At 42.0% G+C, this 17,648-nt stretch overlaps 1 pseudogene; it reads left to right on the forward strand.

Annotated features, from left to right (window-relative positions):
* Window positions 1-9,476: 9,476 nt before the first annotated feature.
* LOC115526869 lies at window positions 9,477-16,284 on the forward strand (annotated as a pseudogene).
* Window positions 16,285-17,648: the final 1,364 nt, after the last annotated feature.

Below are 17,648 nucleotides of genomic sequence, written 5' to 3' on the forward strand. Positions count from 1 at the left end.
TAAACAAGGACACCAAACAAAGGAAACAATCAACGAAACTCAAAGACAGCCTAGGGAATGGGAGAAGACTTTTGCAAATGACATATCTGATAAAGGGTTAGTATCCAAAATCTATAAAGAACTTATCCAACTCAACATCCATAAATAAATAAATAAATAAATAAATAAATAAATAAATAATCAAGTTAAGAAATGGGCAGCAGAAGACATGAATAGTCATTTTTCCAAAGAAGGCATCCAGATGGCTAACGGACACATGAAAAGATGCTCAACATCACTCCTCATTAGGGAAATACAGATCAAAACCACAATGAGATACCACCTCACACCATCAGAATGGCTAAAATTAACAACACAGGAAACAACAGATATTGGCAAGGTTGCAGAGAAAGGGGAAACTTCTTTCACTGTTGGTGGGAATGCAAACTCATGTAGCCACTCTGGAACACAGTATGGAGGTTCCTCAAAAGGTTAAAAATAGAACTACCCTATGATTCAGCAATTACATTACTAAGTATTTACCAGAGGATACAAAAATATAGATTCGAAGTGGCACATGCACCCCGATGTTTATAGCAGCATTGTCAACAATAGCTAAACTATGGAGAGAGCCCAAACGTCCATCGACTGATGAATGGATAGAGAAGAGGTGGTATGTATGTACACACACACATACACATACACACACACACACACACACACACACACAATGGAATATTACTCAGCCATCACAAAGGATATAATCTTGCTATTTGCAACAATGTGGATGGAGTTAGAGTGTATTATGCTAAGCAAAATAAGTCAGAGAAATACAAATACCATATGGTTTCACTCATGTGCGGAATTTAGGAAACAAAACAGATAAACATATGGGAGCAGAAAAAAAAAAGAGAGGGGGAAGCAAATCGTAGAACAAACTGAGGGTTGATGGAGGGAGGTGGATGGGGGATGGGCTAAATGGGTGATGGGGATTAAGGAGGGCACTTGCTATAATGATCACTGGGTGTTGTATGTAAGTGATGAATCACTGAATTCTACTCCTGAAACCAATATCCCACTGCATGTTAACTAACTAGAATTTAAATTAAAAAATTGGAAGAAAATAAATAAGTAAAAAAGGACACCAATGGGGTGCTGTCAGTCATGTGCATGGGAGTAACAAGCTCATGAACTTCAGCTGTTAATCTAAAGAGACCACTTGTTAGTGCCTGGAAATATTCATGTGTAAGCTTAGCAAAAGCATTTTCAATACCAAAGAGCATCTGTTTTCCTAGATTTGCTGCTTGTTGTCATTCTCTGCAGACATCCAGCCTGTCCCACACTTTAGAGTTATTAAGCCCTGGGAAGTGCAGAGATCTCTCCCAGAATAGGGAAGGATGGGACAGAGACATGGTATTAGGTTATAAGACACTCTAGTAGCCATGATCTCTGGAGATTGTCCAACACACCTCACACAAACACATCACATAATCCAGAGATTTATTTTACATCAATGAGCTCTGCTTTCTGAGTGCAAATGATATATAGCAATACCGGGAAGAGTTGCCTGATGAAGAATCAAGCAATCATCCAACAATTATTTACCTTTAATATTTCTCACTCTGGAAGAATTGGCAACACACAGGATTCTTCCCCAAACACAAGCACTTTAAGATATCATTCTTGTTAAAACTAACAAATCTCTTGTTTTAGTGATAAAGAAGTTGGGCAGATGGCTTCTATTTGACTCTGATGCCTACTCTCAATGATATAAAGTTTACTTCCCCTGTAATTCCTGTAGAATTTCAGTAGAAACCCAAAATCCTATCAGATAGTTCTCTGAATTCCTTGGGGACTTGTAATCTTGTGGATTAGGGGTCCCCACCAAATAATGTAAGGAGCTTCTAGAAGCTGGAAAAGGTACAAGAACGATTGTCCTCTAGAGCCTCTGGGAGCGGTGTAGCTGTGCCAACACCTTGATTTCAGTCCACTGAAACCCATTTCAGTCTTCTGACCTCAAGAACTATAAGACAATAAATTTGTATGGTTTTAAGCTACCAATTTTGTGGTAGTTAGTTACAGCCACAATGGGAAATTAATACATCCTCCCCCAAAGCAAATACAAAAATGAGAAAACAGTAACATTGTTTCTTTATTTTTTTCCTTTTAAAAATATTACTTGGTGTGCAATGCCTTTTAATAAAATGTCATAATCAAAGGTGATTGCTAGTGATGATCTCTCAAATAATGTAGCAACCTTTTCATGTTTTTTTGATGCAACTAAATCAATACCAGCAAATGACTGAATAAATAGTGCTTCAAACCAGATGGCATAAAACAAGAGAACTGCTTAGCACAGTTGAACAAATTACATTCCAAACTTCTTTATGGAGAAAGCTGACCTTTAATTGACTCTGTTCTTGTTTTGCTGTTTTTTTCTCACTAGATTGTTAGCTGCATTAGGTTTGGGGAAAATGTCTGCTTTCTTCACTGAAGTTAATTAACTTCAGTTAACTTGAGGTAGACCACATCTGTCCATTCCTAGTTCCTAGAAGAATGTGCTGACCCTCCTGACATCTTATGACCACAAGATATGGTTTAGATCCATGTGTTCATTTCCAAACCCAACGAATCAAGATTACCTAAATAACAAGAATCTCAATCCCACTCCCTAAGTGTGCCTAATTATAGAAGTAGGCTGTAAAACTCTCCAAGCAAAATGAAAGCACAGAAAGGGAGAGTAGAACTACCCAATGGAACAAAAGAAGGGGGGCCATGGCCAGGCTGACCCACTATGGAAGCCTAAATGCACTTAAAGGAAAGAGTGGCTATTAGACAAAACTTTCTTTTCCTGGAGGTGAGAACCTAAGGCATTAGAACCTCTTAGACCTGTCCCTTGACAGAACTGCCTGATGGTTGGGGATTTCTCAGACATACACCATCTCACTTATTTTAGGGCAATGTGTGCTGCGTACAAGAGGGTAAAGCTCCATCACAGAACAATCTTTATTGCCAGATAGAAGGCCAGTGAGACATTTTTTCCTGAGATTCCTTTAACTCCTTCCCAGCTGGGGCACAATGAGAAATATTAAGACATTTCACCTTCATTTGCTCTTGTGTTCACAAGACACGGTGGCAAAAGCCACCTGGAATCACACTGGTTTCAATATTGAACTTTGCGGCTTGCTGTGTGATCATAAGCTGGTTGGTCCACCATTTTTTTAAGGTTGCTTGCTTGCCTGTTTGTTTGTTTATTGTAATCTCTACACCCAACGTGGGGCTCAAATTCACAACCCTGATACCAAGAGTTGCATGCTCTTCTCTCTGAGCCAGCCAGGCACCCTGGTTCACTTTTCTAAGCTACAGCTCCATGCCTATGAAATCAGGATAGTAATAGATCTTTCCTCATGGGGTCGTGGTGAAGTGAAATGGAATAACACATGGAAAGCGTGTCTCATTCTTCTCATACTGAAGAGCATTCAGTAACTGTGGGTGCTATTTTCATGACGTATGATACGTCCCTCCATCTGTGCAGTGGGAAGTCTGCGCTAACCTCCAGCTGCAACCCTTCCCCATTATGATTTGGGGGATTATGTCATGTCTCTGACTGTGAAGACGCTAAGGCAGAGCACTCTGCTGTGATCCTCAGGCCAGGGCAGCCTAGATCTTCCCACCTTAGGGCCCAAGTCAGGAAGCCCTGGGCATGCCCATACATGGAGACTGGCAAAGCCTCTTGGATGGCAAGCATCCAGCCCCTCCCTTGGAGGGACTGACTTGTGTGGGGGAGAAGAAATTTTGGAACAGGGATCACTTCTCAGCTCTCTCCTCGTTCTGTATCAGATGGGATGTTTCTAGCACACCAATTGAATTTTCAGGTGAAAACATTTTCTGCAAGGCACCATCTCTGACCTAACTGAAATAAAGGCATGGAAATGTCAGCAAATACTGAAATAAAGGCTGGAAGGGCTGTTTGCACTAATAGCCGTATGGCTTTGGAATTTTTTTGCGCAATAATATTGCACATAAAAATTATTTTTCAATTGAAGTAGTTAACATATTGTATTAGTTTCAGGATAAAACATAGTGATTCAACATTTATCTACGTTATGTAATGATCACCACAGTCTATACCATCTGTCATCATACAAAGTTATTACAATATTATTGATTATATTTCCTGTGCTGTACTTTATATCTGCATAATTTATTTGTTTTATAACCGAGGGATTTAACATCTTCATCCCCTTCACCTATTGGCACCTAGTGACAGTGTGCCAGAGAAACAGAGCAAGTGTTTACCTTGTGATCACTGTGAATTTGGCAGCAGTCCTGGTTCTGTGGGGCTCTGACTTAGCTGATTAGGTATGCAGAATATTACCCACTGTGTCTTTGGCATAAGCACACCCACAAACTACACAGGACAGCAGTATTAAGGAGAGAGAAAACAGCCATTATAAATGGGTCTGTGTGTATGTGTGTGTGTATTTACAAGTAGGAAAGAGCAATGAAAACTAAACAGGGAAATTCACTTTGGACGGATAGGGTTTCTACTTGAAGAAATGAAACTTACGCATAGAACTATGAGTCCAATATCAGAATTCCAGGATCACTTCTGTGTTGGATTGACAAACTGGGTGAGTCAAACTCTAGGAGTTCCCTTATCAGTTAAATAAAGTGGTTAGCTTTGGATAGTGGTTTGCAGCCCTGGCTGCAAACTAGAAAACTCCTTGAGAATCTTTAAAGAGAAGAGGAGAGGAGAGGAGAGGAGAGGAGAGGAGAGGAGAGGAGAGGAGAGGAGGGGAGGGGAGGGGAGGGGAGGGGAGAGGAGAGGAGAGAGAAGAGAGAAGAGAAGAAAAAGGAGAAGAAAAAACTGACATGTGAGCTAGTCTCTAGTCCAGGGAATCAATCTCTCGCAGTGAGGACCAGGGATCAGAATTATCAGTAATTTATTTTATTATTTTTAAAGTTTATTTGTTTATTTTGAGAGAGCACGCAAGCAGGGGAGAGGCAGAGAGAGAGAGGGAGAGAGAGAGAATCTCAAGCAGGCTCCACACTGTCAGCGCGAGCCCGATGTGGGGCTCAAACTTACAAACCATGAGATAGTGACCTAAGCCAAAATCAAGAGTCAGACGCTTAACCGACTGAGCCACCCTGGCACCCCAAAGATATTTTCTAATTGCAATTGAAGTTTAGAATTCTACATTGGGCTGAAAAGCATTAGTTCCACTACTCATGTCATTGTCATAGCTCTGTGAAGCCCTCAGACGTTTAGGGAGCCTGCAGTTCAAACATGTTGCTGGCTTGTCGGAGGTAGCCTTCATTGCCATTAGCTCCTTATTTTTTAAAAAGTCAGCAAGCCACGGACGATCATTAGTTATATGCATGATGCTCTTTTGGTATCTGTGTATGACATATTTCCTCTTCTCAAGTGACTTGCTATCTAGGCGGAGAGACAGAGTCCTAAGCATTTATTCAAATGCAGTATATGTTGGTTGCCCTAGGTACAGAAAAAACCCTTCTTCAGTTAACTCTTGATCTGAAGTATTTGGCAGAATCATAGTCCTGCTGGTTCTCTATTTACAGAATACTCCCAAAGGAATATTCTCTGCTAAGGGAGGTTGAAGGTTTGAAGCGACTCGTGCAATGTGCAGTGATGCTGGCAGCACATACTAAAGCTTCCAGAAGGCCCTGGCCTGGGACCACCAAACCAGATCTGTATGTCAAGTCACAGTAATCCTGCAGAAGCAGGTAAGAGGGAATATGTGTCTGTGAAAGTGCCGGCTGACAACCAACTTGGTATTCTAGAAATAGGAAGTTTTATATAATAGGGCCCAGTATTTGGTATATGTCCTTAGTGTCCACTTGAGCATGAGTTTGTTTCAGGTGTCTTGGTAGTCGTAGCTCCTGAAGGTCATCAACTGTTCAATGGCCTGTAGGTGAGATCTAGGTCCTTACGTTTCCAGGCAAATATCATCTGGGAACAGAATAGACTCAGAGAAGCAAAGGTACAGAGCTAGATCATACCCATTCCCTCTCATGGATCAGGTACCCTCTATGGTGCCAAAATTGGAAGCAAAATTGGATGTTTTTCAGCAGGTGAAGGGATGAATAAACTGTGGTACCTCCGTACAATGGAGTATTATTCAGCAGTTAAATGGTCTATCAAGCTACAAAGACCCGAAGGAACATTAAGTGCGTATTGCTACATGAAAGAAGCATCTGAAAGGGCTACACATGGTATAATTCAAACTATATGACATTCTGGAGAAGGCCAAACTATAGAAATAATTAAAAGGTCAGTCCTTGCCAGAGGTTTAGGGGGAGTGGTCGAGGTGGAGCACAGGGCATCTTTGGGCAGTGAAACTCTTCTTATGATAGTGTAATGGTAGATACTTGATGTTATGTACAATACAAAGAATGAACTGTACTGGAAACTATGGACTTTAGGAATAATGTATCGATATTGATTGGCTCATCAACTGGAGCTAATATACCACACAAATGCAAGATGTTAGTGTAACAGCACTCCAGCAGGTCTTAAGGATTAACTTGCTTCAGGTTAACTCTCCTTACTTGCTGACCTAAATCCCTTGATCTTCAACAGAACTAATTTTCTTTGAGATTTGCAGACCACTGTCCTCGAGGAATGAAGAACCAGAACTTTTCCCAGGCCCAGAAAACCAGCAAGTCTGTCTGAGGCTGACTCAGCTTTAGGATTAGCCCGGCAATTTTTTTAGTAAAATGTTTTTCTTTTTTTGGTCACACAAATGATTTTACTGACTTCCCTTTGTGTATCCATAGGCATTGCCTTCCTTTGCAGAAAGAACAGAGTACTCCTGCACATAATAAAACAAGAACCAGACTCCCTCACACAACCCCCAAGTACTAGGATAACTTTTGTAGCTGACATCATGGAATCTGCACATAATCAAGAAATGTTGCAGGCCGCTACACTCTCTTTGCTGATTAACTACCCTAAACCCCTTTAGAAACCCCTGAGCCAGGCAGAAACCTCAGAGTACCTTCTCCCAAGGTTGCTGGCCTCCTGAATCTTTTATTCCCAAATTCCTTTCCAATCAAAAACTCATCTCTTTTTTTCTTTCTTTCTTTTTTTTCTTTTAGAGGGAGAGAGCACACAAGCAGGGGAGAGGGGCAGAAGGATTGAGGGAGAGAGAATCTTAAGCAGGCTCCAAGATGGGTGTGGAGCCCAAATGTGGGGCTCGATCCCACGATCCTGGGATCATGACCTGAGCCAAAATCAAGAGTCGGGCTCAACTTACTAGCCACCCTGGTTCCCCCAAAACTTGTCTCTTGAGTAATGGCCTTTCTAGGGACTGGCAGCCAAACTTGGGTTCCATAGCATTAATAATAGGGAAACTGTAGGAGGGATGAGGGTGTGGAGGAAGCAGGTATATTAGAACTCTGTACTTTCTGTGCATTTTTTCTACAAGCCTAAAAGTGCTCTAAAAATAAAATGTATTAAGTGAAAAAGAAAAAAACAAACCTATTGCAGTAAGGGAGGGTGATTACTGCAATGGAAGAGGGTGATGATGGCAATAGGGAAGCAGCTCTGAAGATCTGCAAATGTCTGAAAGAGTAGTCACAAATTTGTGTGTAAGTACACAAATCACACACACACACATATATAGGTGTGTGTGTGTGTGTGTGTGTGTGTGTGTGTGTGTGTGTGTGTATTTACAAATAGGAAAGAGTTCATAGAGTAGGCAGTTAGAGCTGGAGACAAAGGTAGGGATAAATAGATGACACATTAGAAGACTGAGGGCACAACATCCTGACTTGTGGCTTTTAACATCCTGGCTTTAGGGATTCCAACACCCCAGGACTGAAGAACCAAGAGCCACCCTCAACCTCTGCCCCAGGGTAACCTATGGTTTCATTATCATATATTTACATTGTGGTTTCAACCCACCCCTACCCAAATGGGGGAAGATGGCCAGGATAGTTCCTGCAAGAACCTTGTAGGGCCCAAAACTCTGCCTCCCAACTGGCAGGAGTCCCTTAGACGAATAGAAACAACTTCTGTCAGAGACTGCCCTAACTATGACCCATAACCTCTGCAAACACAAAAAGAAAAGATACCCTTAATCCCCTTGGGGTTGCCACTTCGGGGGCTGCCCAGTCTCCTCCCTTTTTGAGAGTGTACTGTCCTTAAACTGCTTTGGGTTTGCTACTTTCCTGTCTTCATTGGAGTGCTGATCCTCAGGTAAATCTTTCCTCGGTAATCCAAGAACCCACATCTCCATTCACACAATGCAGACTCCCACTGGTAGCAGAGAAATGAAAACTGAAGAGGGAAACTCATTCTTTTAATGGAGGTGTAAACAAGGCTAGAAAGAACTGGGTGTCAGGAGCAGGGAGTAGGTGGCAAGATCAGGAAACAACTTCCCTTATTGTCAGCCAAGTTTTGAGAGGGATTGTTTGGCATTCCTATGCTTGTTAAACCTTAGTAGGAAGTCAAATTTCAGGATGGTGTGGGGGAGAATAGAAATTTAGTTAAGTAAAATTTACAGGTATTTTGTTCTGATTAGTCATGGAGACACATTGTTCAGCTGATCATTTATGAGACATAGAATGGGAATTTTAGGTTGTGTGTCTGTTTTTGTAGCAGGTAAACGGGTCTATGGCGAGTTTTATTTAAGTAATATGGGAAAAGGTGGTTCTTTGCAGTTTAACAAAAGACTACAAAAGAAATTGAAATAGACATGTATGTTACTCAAGGCCCTGGACCCAAGTGGGAAGGTCAAGACAGGCTGCAGAGAGAGAGAGAGGGAGGCATCACCTGAGGCACAAGCTTTTATTGTGTTCTTTGAATAAAATGTCTTGGGGCTCCTGGAGTAAAGCTGGATTGGTCAATTCAAACCAAAAAGAGCAGGGGGAAAGGAGGGAGTTTGGTAAACACCACCAAAAGTGCGGGAGCAAAGACTTATGGGAAATGTAGTTTTCACTCTGGTGTTGGCTTTCCGGGCTGACTCTGCGCGTGCTCACTGCCTGCAGGTCTGTAAATCTTTCCCCCAGGGTATACCTTCTCCTGGGTGGCGCTTCTCGGATCACAGTCTTTGCGCTCCCTAGGGTCCAGTGCGACAGGACAGGGGAGTTTGGGGTTGGCCGAAGGCAGACGAGCGTCCGCAGTGCTCGGGAGCCGGCGGGTCTGGGGTTGTGGGGGGACCCCGCGGCGGGACCTCTGGCACTTGAGCCCCCCAAGGGCGGGTTGGGGCAGCCTCATCCTGGAGGAGGGACGACCGGGCTAGGGCTCCTCTCTCAGCAGAAAGGGCTGGCTTCGCGCGGGGGCGCGGGGGCGCGGGGGCGCGGGGGCGCGGGGGCGCGGGGGCGCGGGGGCGCGGGGGCGCGGGGGCGCGGGGGCGCGGGGGCGCGGGGGCGCGGGGGCGCGGGGGCGCGGGGGCGCGGGGGCGCGGGGGCGCGCGTCCTGGGAGGTTGCAGGGTCCGTGCGCAAAGGCGGCTGCTGCAGCAGGGGGCGCGGGCAGCCGCAGGCGGAGCTCGGTTCTAGTTACTGAGCAATCCTGAAGACGTTCAGTTTTATCTTCTGCAGAATGAGAATGTTTTTATACCTGACCCATGCGATTGTTCTGCGCTGCTAATGTCTATGCTAGATATACGTAGATTTTTGCCATCAAAGGCTCTCACGGCCATATTTGAGGTAAGCTTAACTGTCTCCATGTTAAGAGAATAGTAAACCAGGCTCAGAGGTGAAGTGCCAAGACCACACAGCAGCGGTGGGAATCTGGTTTTCAATCCATTTTTCTGCACGTCTCATGTTCCTTCTAATAAACTGCCTTGCCTAAAACCCAGCATTGTTATTCACAGCACTAATAATGTCTGATACTGTAGTATCAGGAAAATAACTATGAGGTATATGGGAACTGCATAATGTCTTGGCCTTGGGTTTCTGGGATATTTGATTATTCTTATTCTTCTGAGCGCTTGCGTCAGGTAGCACAATTTCTGGGTCTGGTCTGCCCTGTCTAGCTTTTGTCTTTGGAGAACTTCATTTGAGTTTGTTGATGGCCAAAGCTCTTGATTCTTGGGGAAAGTATGTATTAGAGTCAGGTTGGGAGCCCTGTTTGAAAGTTCCAACTAAATTTAATTTGTCCCCACTGCCCAGGTCCCATCTCTTTTGGAGCAAAACAGCTCTTGTACTTTTTAAAATTTTTAAGAAATGTTTATTTATTTTTGAGAGAGAGAAAGCGAGCACGCCACGGGGTGGGCAGAGAGAGAGTGGGGGACAGAAAATCCAAAGCAGGCTCCACACTGACAACAGTGAACCCCACGTGGGGCTCAAACCCACAAACGTGGAGGCTTAACCAACAGAGCCACCCAGGGGCTCCTGGAGCAAAACAGCTCTTGAGGTGAGATGTGGGAAACAAAGGCAGAAGGAAATGGCAGATAAAATTGAATTTCCTTATAACCTGCAGCCCACTGACAAATACTTGAGGCTGGCAGAGTAAAATGTTTCTCCAGGAACTTCCTACTGTCTTCTTTAGCATATGAAAATCTCATTGGAAACTTCCCCTTGATTTTACCTCCCCTAACTCCCAAGTATGTAACCAATGTCTCTTTATGGTCCCAGGGCAGCTCTTTCTGCCAATGGGTCCTGTCTCCATGCTTTAATAAAATCACCTTTTTGCACCAAAGATGTCTTCAAGAATTCTTTCTTGGCTGTCAACTCTGGATCACCCCCAAAACCTTGTCACCCAGGAATCCCACCTGGAAAATCACCCCTTGATCTGAGACCTCTCATCAGAGGCTCAAAACAGAAACAGAAGAGGCCCAGGAAAGACTATATCCTCAGACTGCCAGGACAGAAGTAATTCTTGGTCCTTCTACAGAATGAGCAATGCTTGGGTGATGTCACCATAACCAGAAATCATTGCAGGCTGTCCACTGTTCAGCTTTAAGAATTGAAATAAAGCTGGCAACATGAGCAAAGGGTAGGCAGCACAGCAGAGGGTACCTCACAGGAAGTTTGTGAGGACACAGTTCAGGGAAAGGAATCACCAGCCACAGGAGAAATTGACCTTGTTCACCCTCATCAGCCATACTCCCTTCACTGCACTTGCTCTACAATCTAGAGGGTGCATCATTCTGTTCTGATAGTAAAAAAATCAAATAACTAATGTATAAAGAGTTTGAAGATTTTAAAATTTTGTCTGTATTTAAGAGGTGAAAAAAAAAAGGGCCTAGAAGATAAGGGAGTGACTTGTCTAGAGTAACAATTTATTAGTGGCATGCCCAGGGAACTCCTTGCTGTCTATCCTTAACAGTGATGTCACATCAATTTTTTTTTTTTAATGTTTATTTTTGAGAGAGAGAGAGAGAGACAAAGAGACAAAGCACAAGTGAGGGAAGGGCAGAGAGAGAGAGAGGGACAGAATCCAAAGCAGGCTTCAGGCTCCGAACTTAGCACAGATCCCAATGCAGGGCTTGCACCCCCCAATGACGAAATCATGTACCTGAGCCCAAGTTGGATGCTTTACCCACTGAGCCACCCAGGCGCCCCTCAAATTTCTAATGAAAAGATCCTTTTGAGAAACCATAACCAAGTTAGAATAAACAAAGTACCCCTGCACTTTCCAGGGGGATGCTGATGAGGATTTTGTAACTCAAGGGCCAGACACTCCCTAGGAATGCAGAGAAATAAAGGCAATGTCTTCCTGTGTTGTTCTTTGTTTGATTAGTCCTTGGTTGTTACTATTTATTTATTTTAGTCACTATAGAGGGGAAGGTAAATTCTTTTTAGCAGGAAGTTAGTAGGAAATGTTTATATTCACCTAATGAAAAATCGCATTCTGAGCTGTGACGGGTCAGAGTCTGCATAGACAATGGGTACTCCTCCATCAGCTCTGCCCTGCCCTTAGGGTTGAAGCGCATGGCCCACGGGGGCTTTGTATGTAGCTGCTGTGTGAAGCTTGCTAGGCAGATAATTCTGCTCAGCTCACCTGGTTGCATAGGACCTCATTTTCTTTCCTTCTTTCCCAACTGTACCTTTACAGTTCTCTTCAGTTTTCCAAGAGCAGCAGGAAATGACTGAATCACAGGTAAGCTGTTTATTCCTGCTTTGTTTTGCAGTGGATTTTGTGAGGTGTGTAAGGGAACAGAAATTAAAATAGAAAAACAGAAATAGATGAAAATCAACATCAGATTAACTGTAGACTATCAGGTCAAGAATTGAGCAAAGTCAGCATATAGATATATGCTGGTCCTGTAAAGTCCCAGAATTATCAAAGTTGAACAGCAAGTTTGCTGTTCTGATCTTTCTGACAGCAAAGGAGAACCAGAAAAATGAGTCTCTTAGGGCACTAACACACTGGCACTGCGGTAAGAAATTATCAGAGACTGGGGGTTCAGCAACAAGCACTTATTTCTTGTATTCTGGAGTCTGGGGAGTCCAAGATGAAGGTGCCAACACATTTGATTCTTTACTGAGGACCCTCATCCAGTTTGCCCATGGCCCTCTTCTCATTGTATCTTCACATGGTGGAGAGAGGATAGAGGGCCAGCTCTCTCGTGTAGTTTCTTCTAAGGGCACTAATGTCATCAGGGCTCCATACTAATGACCCACTTACCTCCAAAAGGTCCCATCACCAACTAAAATCACACTGGGGATTAGGGCTTCAACATGTGAAGTTTGGTGGGGGGACACAAGCGTTCAGTTCATAACAGAGTTTGAGGACACAATTTTTTTTTTTTAATTAAAAAATTTTTTTTTAACGTTTATTTATTTTCGAGACAGAGAGAGACAGAGCATGAACGGGAGAGGGTCAGAAAGAGAGGGAGACACAGAATCCGAAACAGGCCCCAGGCTCTGAGCTGTCAGCACAGATCCCGACGCGGGGCTCGAACTCACGGACTGTGAGATCATGACCTGAGCCGAAGTCGGACGCTTAACCGACCAAGCCACCCAGGCGCCCCGAGGACACAATTTTCTAATGGTCTTGTTTGGTCCAGCGGTGTAGAATATCTGGAAGACAGCTGAATGGTTGACATGCCCTTTAAATGGCTCTGCATAAATATTTCCCCCACCTAGACTGTAGCACTGTAGTATTTGTGACTGTACTTTACCGCTACTTACTTGCCTGTTCCTGGCATTGTCAGACTTTAGATTTATTGTCAATCTAACTTCTGAGAAAAACTCACCATTTTATTTGCATTTCTGAGATTGCTGATGATCTTGTACATCATATATCTATTGGCTTTTCATTGCTTTTGTGAATGATTTCATTTTTAATCATCTCTTATGTATTAATTTTAAAGAATACTTTATGTATTTTGGACAATAATTCTTTGTCTGTTACATTTGTTGTGAATGTTTTCTCCAAGTCTGTCCCTTGACCTTTACCTCTAGAGTGCCTCTGGCCTTATTAGAGTTTTATATTTTTCCATAGGCCAGTCTTTTTAACTTTTCTGTTTTCTTTTTGAATTTTAAAATTCTTCCCTAACTTAAGATAAGGATATTTTAAAAATTTTGCTTAATTAATATTAGTACTATTAAAAATATTTAAGCCTTGAGTCAATCTGGAAATTGTTATCGTAGATAATACGAGGAGGGAATCTAGTTTTATCTTTTAACACATAAAGCACCAATTCTTTATTAATGTTTTTCTCAATGAATTATAATGGCACGTCTATCCAGTATATTACCGTGTCTGCACACATCTGTTGCTGGACATTCTAATTCATTGCATTAGTCCTTAATTCATTCTTCTTTAGGTTCATCATGTTCTTTCTTACACCTTTTTCAGTCTTGCTTCATGAAACCTGGCATCCTTACCTTGTGCCTGATTTTTCAAAGATAACTCAAGAAGTGTTAGCCAACGCTGGAATAGTCTTTGTGGGTTTTCGGTACACACCAATTATCCCATTAAAGAAGTTTCTTCCTACAGCCTAAGTTTTGAATGTCCATGATGCTTAGTGGTTTTTCTATCTGCCTTAAGGATAGATTTGATTACTATTTAGATTGAACTTCTTGGTTCCATTTTGGACACGTTTAAAAAATTTTTTATTTATTTTGAGAGCGAGAGAAAGCGTCAACAGGGGAGGGGCAGAAAGAGAAGGACAGAGAGAATCCTAAGCAGGCTCCACGCTGTCAGTGCGGAGTTGGGCGCAGGGCTCGATCTCATAAAGTGTGAGATCATGACCTGAGCCAAAATCAAGAGTTGGACACTTAACTGAATGAGCCACTTAGGCACCCCTTAATTAGTTTAATTTTTATCATTCTGAGAGTTCTTTATATACTGGATATAGACTGTTGTCAGATATAAAATTTACAAATATTTTCTCCCATTCTTTGGATTGTCTTTTCACCTTCTTGGTAATGTTTTTTGAGGCATAAAATTTAATGATTTTGTTGATGTCCAATTTATCTTTTCTTTAGTTGCTCATGCTTTGTCGTATCTATGAAACCATTGCCTAATCCAAAATCTTAAAGATTTAACCATGTGTTTTCTTCAAAGTAACAATTTTTGTCTTAAACTCCCTTTTACCTGATATTAATATAGCCTTCCCAGCTGTCTTTTGGTGAGTGTGTTGAGCAGAATGCCTCTCGCAAGTTGCCAATGCCAACACTGACCATGATGGAGATAGCAAACATCATCATTATGCCAGTGTACAGGAATAAAAATTTAAATACTCCTGCCACTGCATCTTGGTTTCAGAGTTACCAAGGAAGACACAATGGAGTCAAGCATTGGATGGAACAGTGCTTTTATACACTTAAGAGGTAAAGCAAGATCAGTTCTGATAATATGCGATTGGACCCCCAAGGCTAGTGGGTGCCCCCAGCATCTGATGCAAGGCAGTTGGCCTATGCACACACCTCTTAATGCCACAGCAGGAGTCCAACCCTACTACTGTCGAATCTAGAATACTGAAAGCTGAGGTTGTGCCAGAGGGGCATTTAGTATATGCTTAATCAGAACAGAGGAGCAATTAAATAAAAGATATTCTGACAAGGTGAATGGCTTATATAGGCTGTGTGGTCTCTTTATCTCTTGGTAAGGAAGGTTCCAGACCCAAGGCTCATTCATATGTAGCTGAGTGGGGGTTGAAAGACCATACACGTGAGACTGTCTTTCTCATCATGGTGTATCTTTGTCCATCCTTTTTTCTGTTTATGTCTTTGGATCTCAAGTGAGTCTCTTTCAGACACTATTTATTAGTGAGTCTCTTTCAGACACTATTTATCACGTTTTTGTTTTGTTTTTTTATTCAGTATGGTATCCACTATGCCCTTTAATTGGAGTGTTTAAGCAATTTACATTTAGTGTAATTCCTGATAGAGCAGGATTAGGTCTGTTGTTTTCTTATTTGTGGTCTACAGCTTTTTTGTTCCTCTGTTTCTCCATTACTGCCTTCTTTTCTGTTCAATAGATATCTTTTAGTGTACCATTTTAATTCCCTTGTCGTTTCTTTTGCTATGTTTAGTTATTTTCTTGATGGTTGCCCTGGGATTTACAATTAACATCTTAGTTTTTAACAATCAGGTTTGGATTGGCTTGCACAGAAGTGCCATGGCTGGGTGGGAGTCCCTGAATGGGTGTGTTGTGGTCAGTGTAGTCACCAGTATGCCATCGTTGCTGCTGTCTGTGGCAGTGGTGTGCTCGAGCAACCAGAACCGGAGCATGGAGGTGCACGACATTCTCAGCAAACAGAGATTCAGTTTCTGGTCCTTTGGAACAGGAACTCATGTTAAGCTCCCAGGACCGGCACTTGACAAGCCAAAAGTTTACAATTTCAAAACTACATAGGACCAGATGTACCACAATCTCCTTAGGAAAGACAAAGAACTCTATATGCAGAATGGCATTTTACATCTGTTGGATAGAAATAAGAGGATCAAGCCCTGGCCAGAAAGGTTTCAGAGCTGCAGAGACTGTTTGATCTGATTCTCACCTGTCAAGAGAGAGTGTACAATCAGGTGGTGGAAGATCTGAATTCCAAAGAGCAAGATACCTGCCAGCCAGTGCATGTAACCAATGTGGACATCCAGGACAACCATAAAGAGGCCACCCTGGACGCATTCCTTATCTGTGAGTTGTGCCATTGCATTCAGCACACGGAGGATATAGAGAATGAGACTGATGAGCTGCTGTAGGAGTTGGAGGAGAAGAGCAGCAGAGCCTTACTGCACACGGTCTGCTCCTACTGACTAGCCTGGCCACTCTCCTGAAGACATCTTTTTGAGCTTCCTTTTGTTAATACTTTTTCCTTTCTGATGTTTGGTTTTACTTGTATCTATTCTGCTGGTGGTGGGTAGTAATACCCAGTAAACTGTACGTGTGAAATGAAAGGTACACATAAACACCAGATTAAAAACAATCGAGTTTTTTCTATTCCTCTTCTACTTGTGAGTGGAGAATTGACTATAAGGTTTTTTTCTTTAACCAGGAAAGTAAACAATGATTTACAGTACATTTCACCTATTAAAAAATCAAATTTGGATTAATATCAACTTAATTTCAATAGCATATAAACAATATGCTATATAGCTCTATTCATCCCTTTACCCCTCCTTTGTGCTTTTATTGTCCTGTAGATCTTCACGTATTGTGTGCCATCAACACAGATTTATATTTTTTTTCTTTGCAAAGTGTCTTTTAAATCAGGTAGGAGACACAAAGAATTACAGAATACATTCATTTATGCTATTTTTTACTCACATAGTATTACCTTTACCAGTGCTCTTTGTTTCTTCATGTGGATTTGTGATGCTGTCTAATGTCCTTTTATTTCAGCCGGAAGAACTCCTTTTAGTACTTTTTGTGAGGCAGAGATGGTGGCAATGAATTCTCTCAGTTTTTGTTTATCCGGGGATTTTTAAAATATCTCCTCCATTTTTCTTTCTTTCTTTCTTTCTTTCTTTTTCTTTCTTTCTTTCTTTCTTTCTTTCTTTCTTTCTTTCTTTCTTTCTTTCTATGTTCATTTATTTTTGAGAGAGAGAGAGACAGAGGGTGAGCAGTGGAGGGGCAGAGAGGGAGACACAGAATCTGAAGCAGGCTCCAGGCTCTGAGCTGTCAGCACAGAGCCCAACGTGGGGCTTGAACTAACGAACCACAAGATCATGACCTGAGCCAAAGTCAGATGCTTAACCAACTGAGCCACCCAGGCTTCCCTCGCCTCCATTTTTCAAGGATAGTTTAGGTTGATAGTCTTTTTATTCCTACTGCATTCTTGCCTCTGTGATTTCTGAAGCAAAACTAGCTGTTAATCTTATTGAAGATCCATTGTAAACAATGAGTTGTTTTCATCTTGCTGCTTTCAAGATTCTGTCTCTCACCTTTAACAGATTATGATGTGTGTGGTTAATTGATTTTTTTTTTAACTTTTATTTGTAGTTTGTTTAGCTTTGTGGATGTATAGATTCATATCTTACGTCAAATTTGGGAAGATGTTGGCCATTATTTCTTCAGCTATTGTTTCTGTCCCTTCCTCTTTTCTCTTTCTGGGTCTCCCATTATGCATATATATTTTTTTCATTTAACCATTTTTTAAATTGTTTATATTTTAGTTAGTTAATATACAGTGCAGTATTGGCTTCAGAAGTAGAATTCAGTGATTCATCACTTATATAACAACATCCAGTGCTCATCACAACAAGTGCCTTTCTTAATACCCATCCCCCATGTAGCCCATTT

Source organism: Lynx canadensis, chromosome D2, assembly GCF_007474595.2.
Source record: "Lynx canadensis isolate LIC74 chromosome D2, mLynCan4.pri.v2, whole genome shotgun sequence".
Classification (NCBI taxonomy): domain Eukaryota; kingdom Metazoa; phylum Chordata; class Mammalia; order Carnivora; family Felidae; genus Lynx; species Lynx canadensis.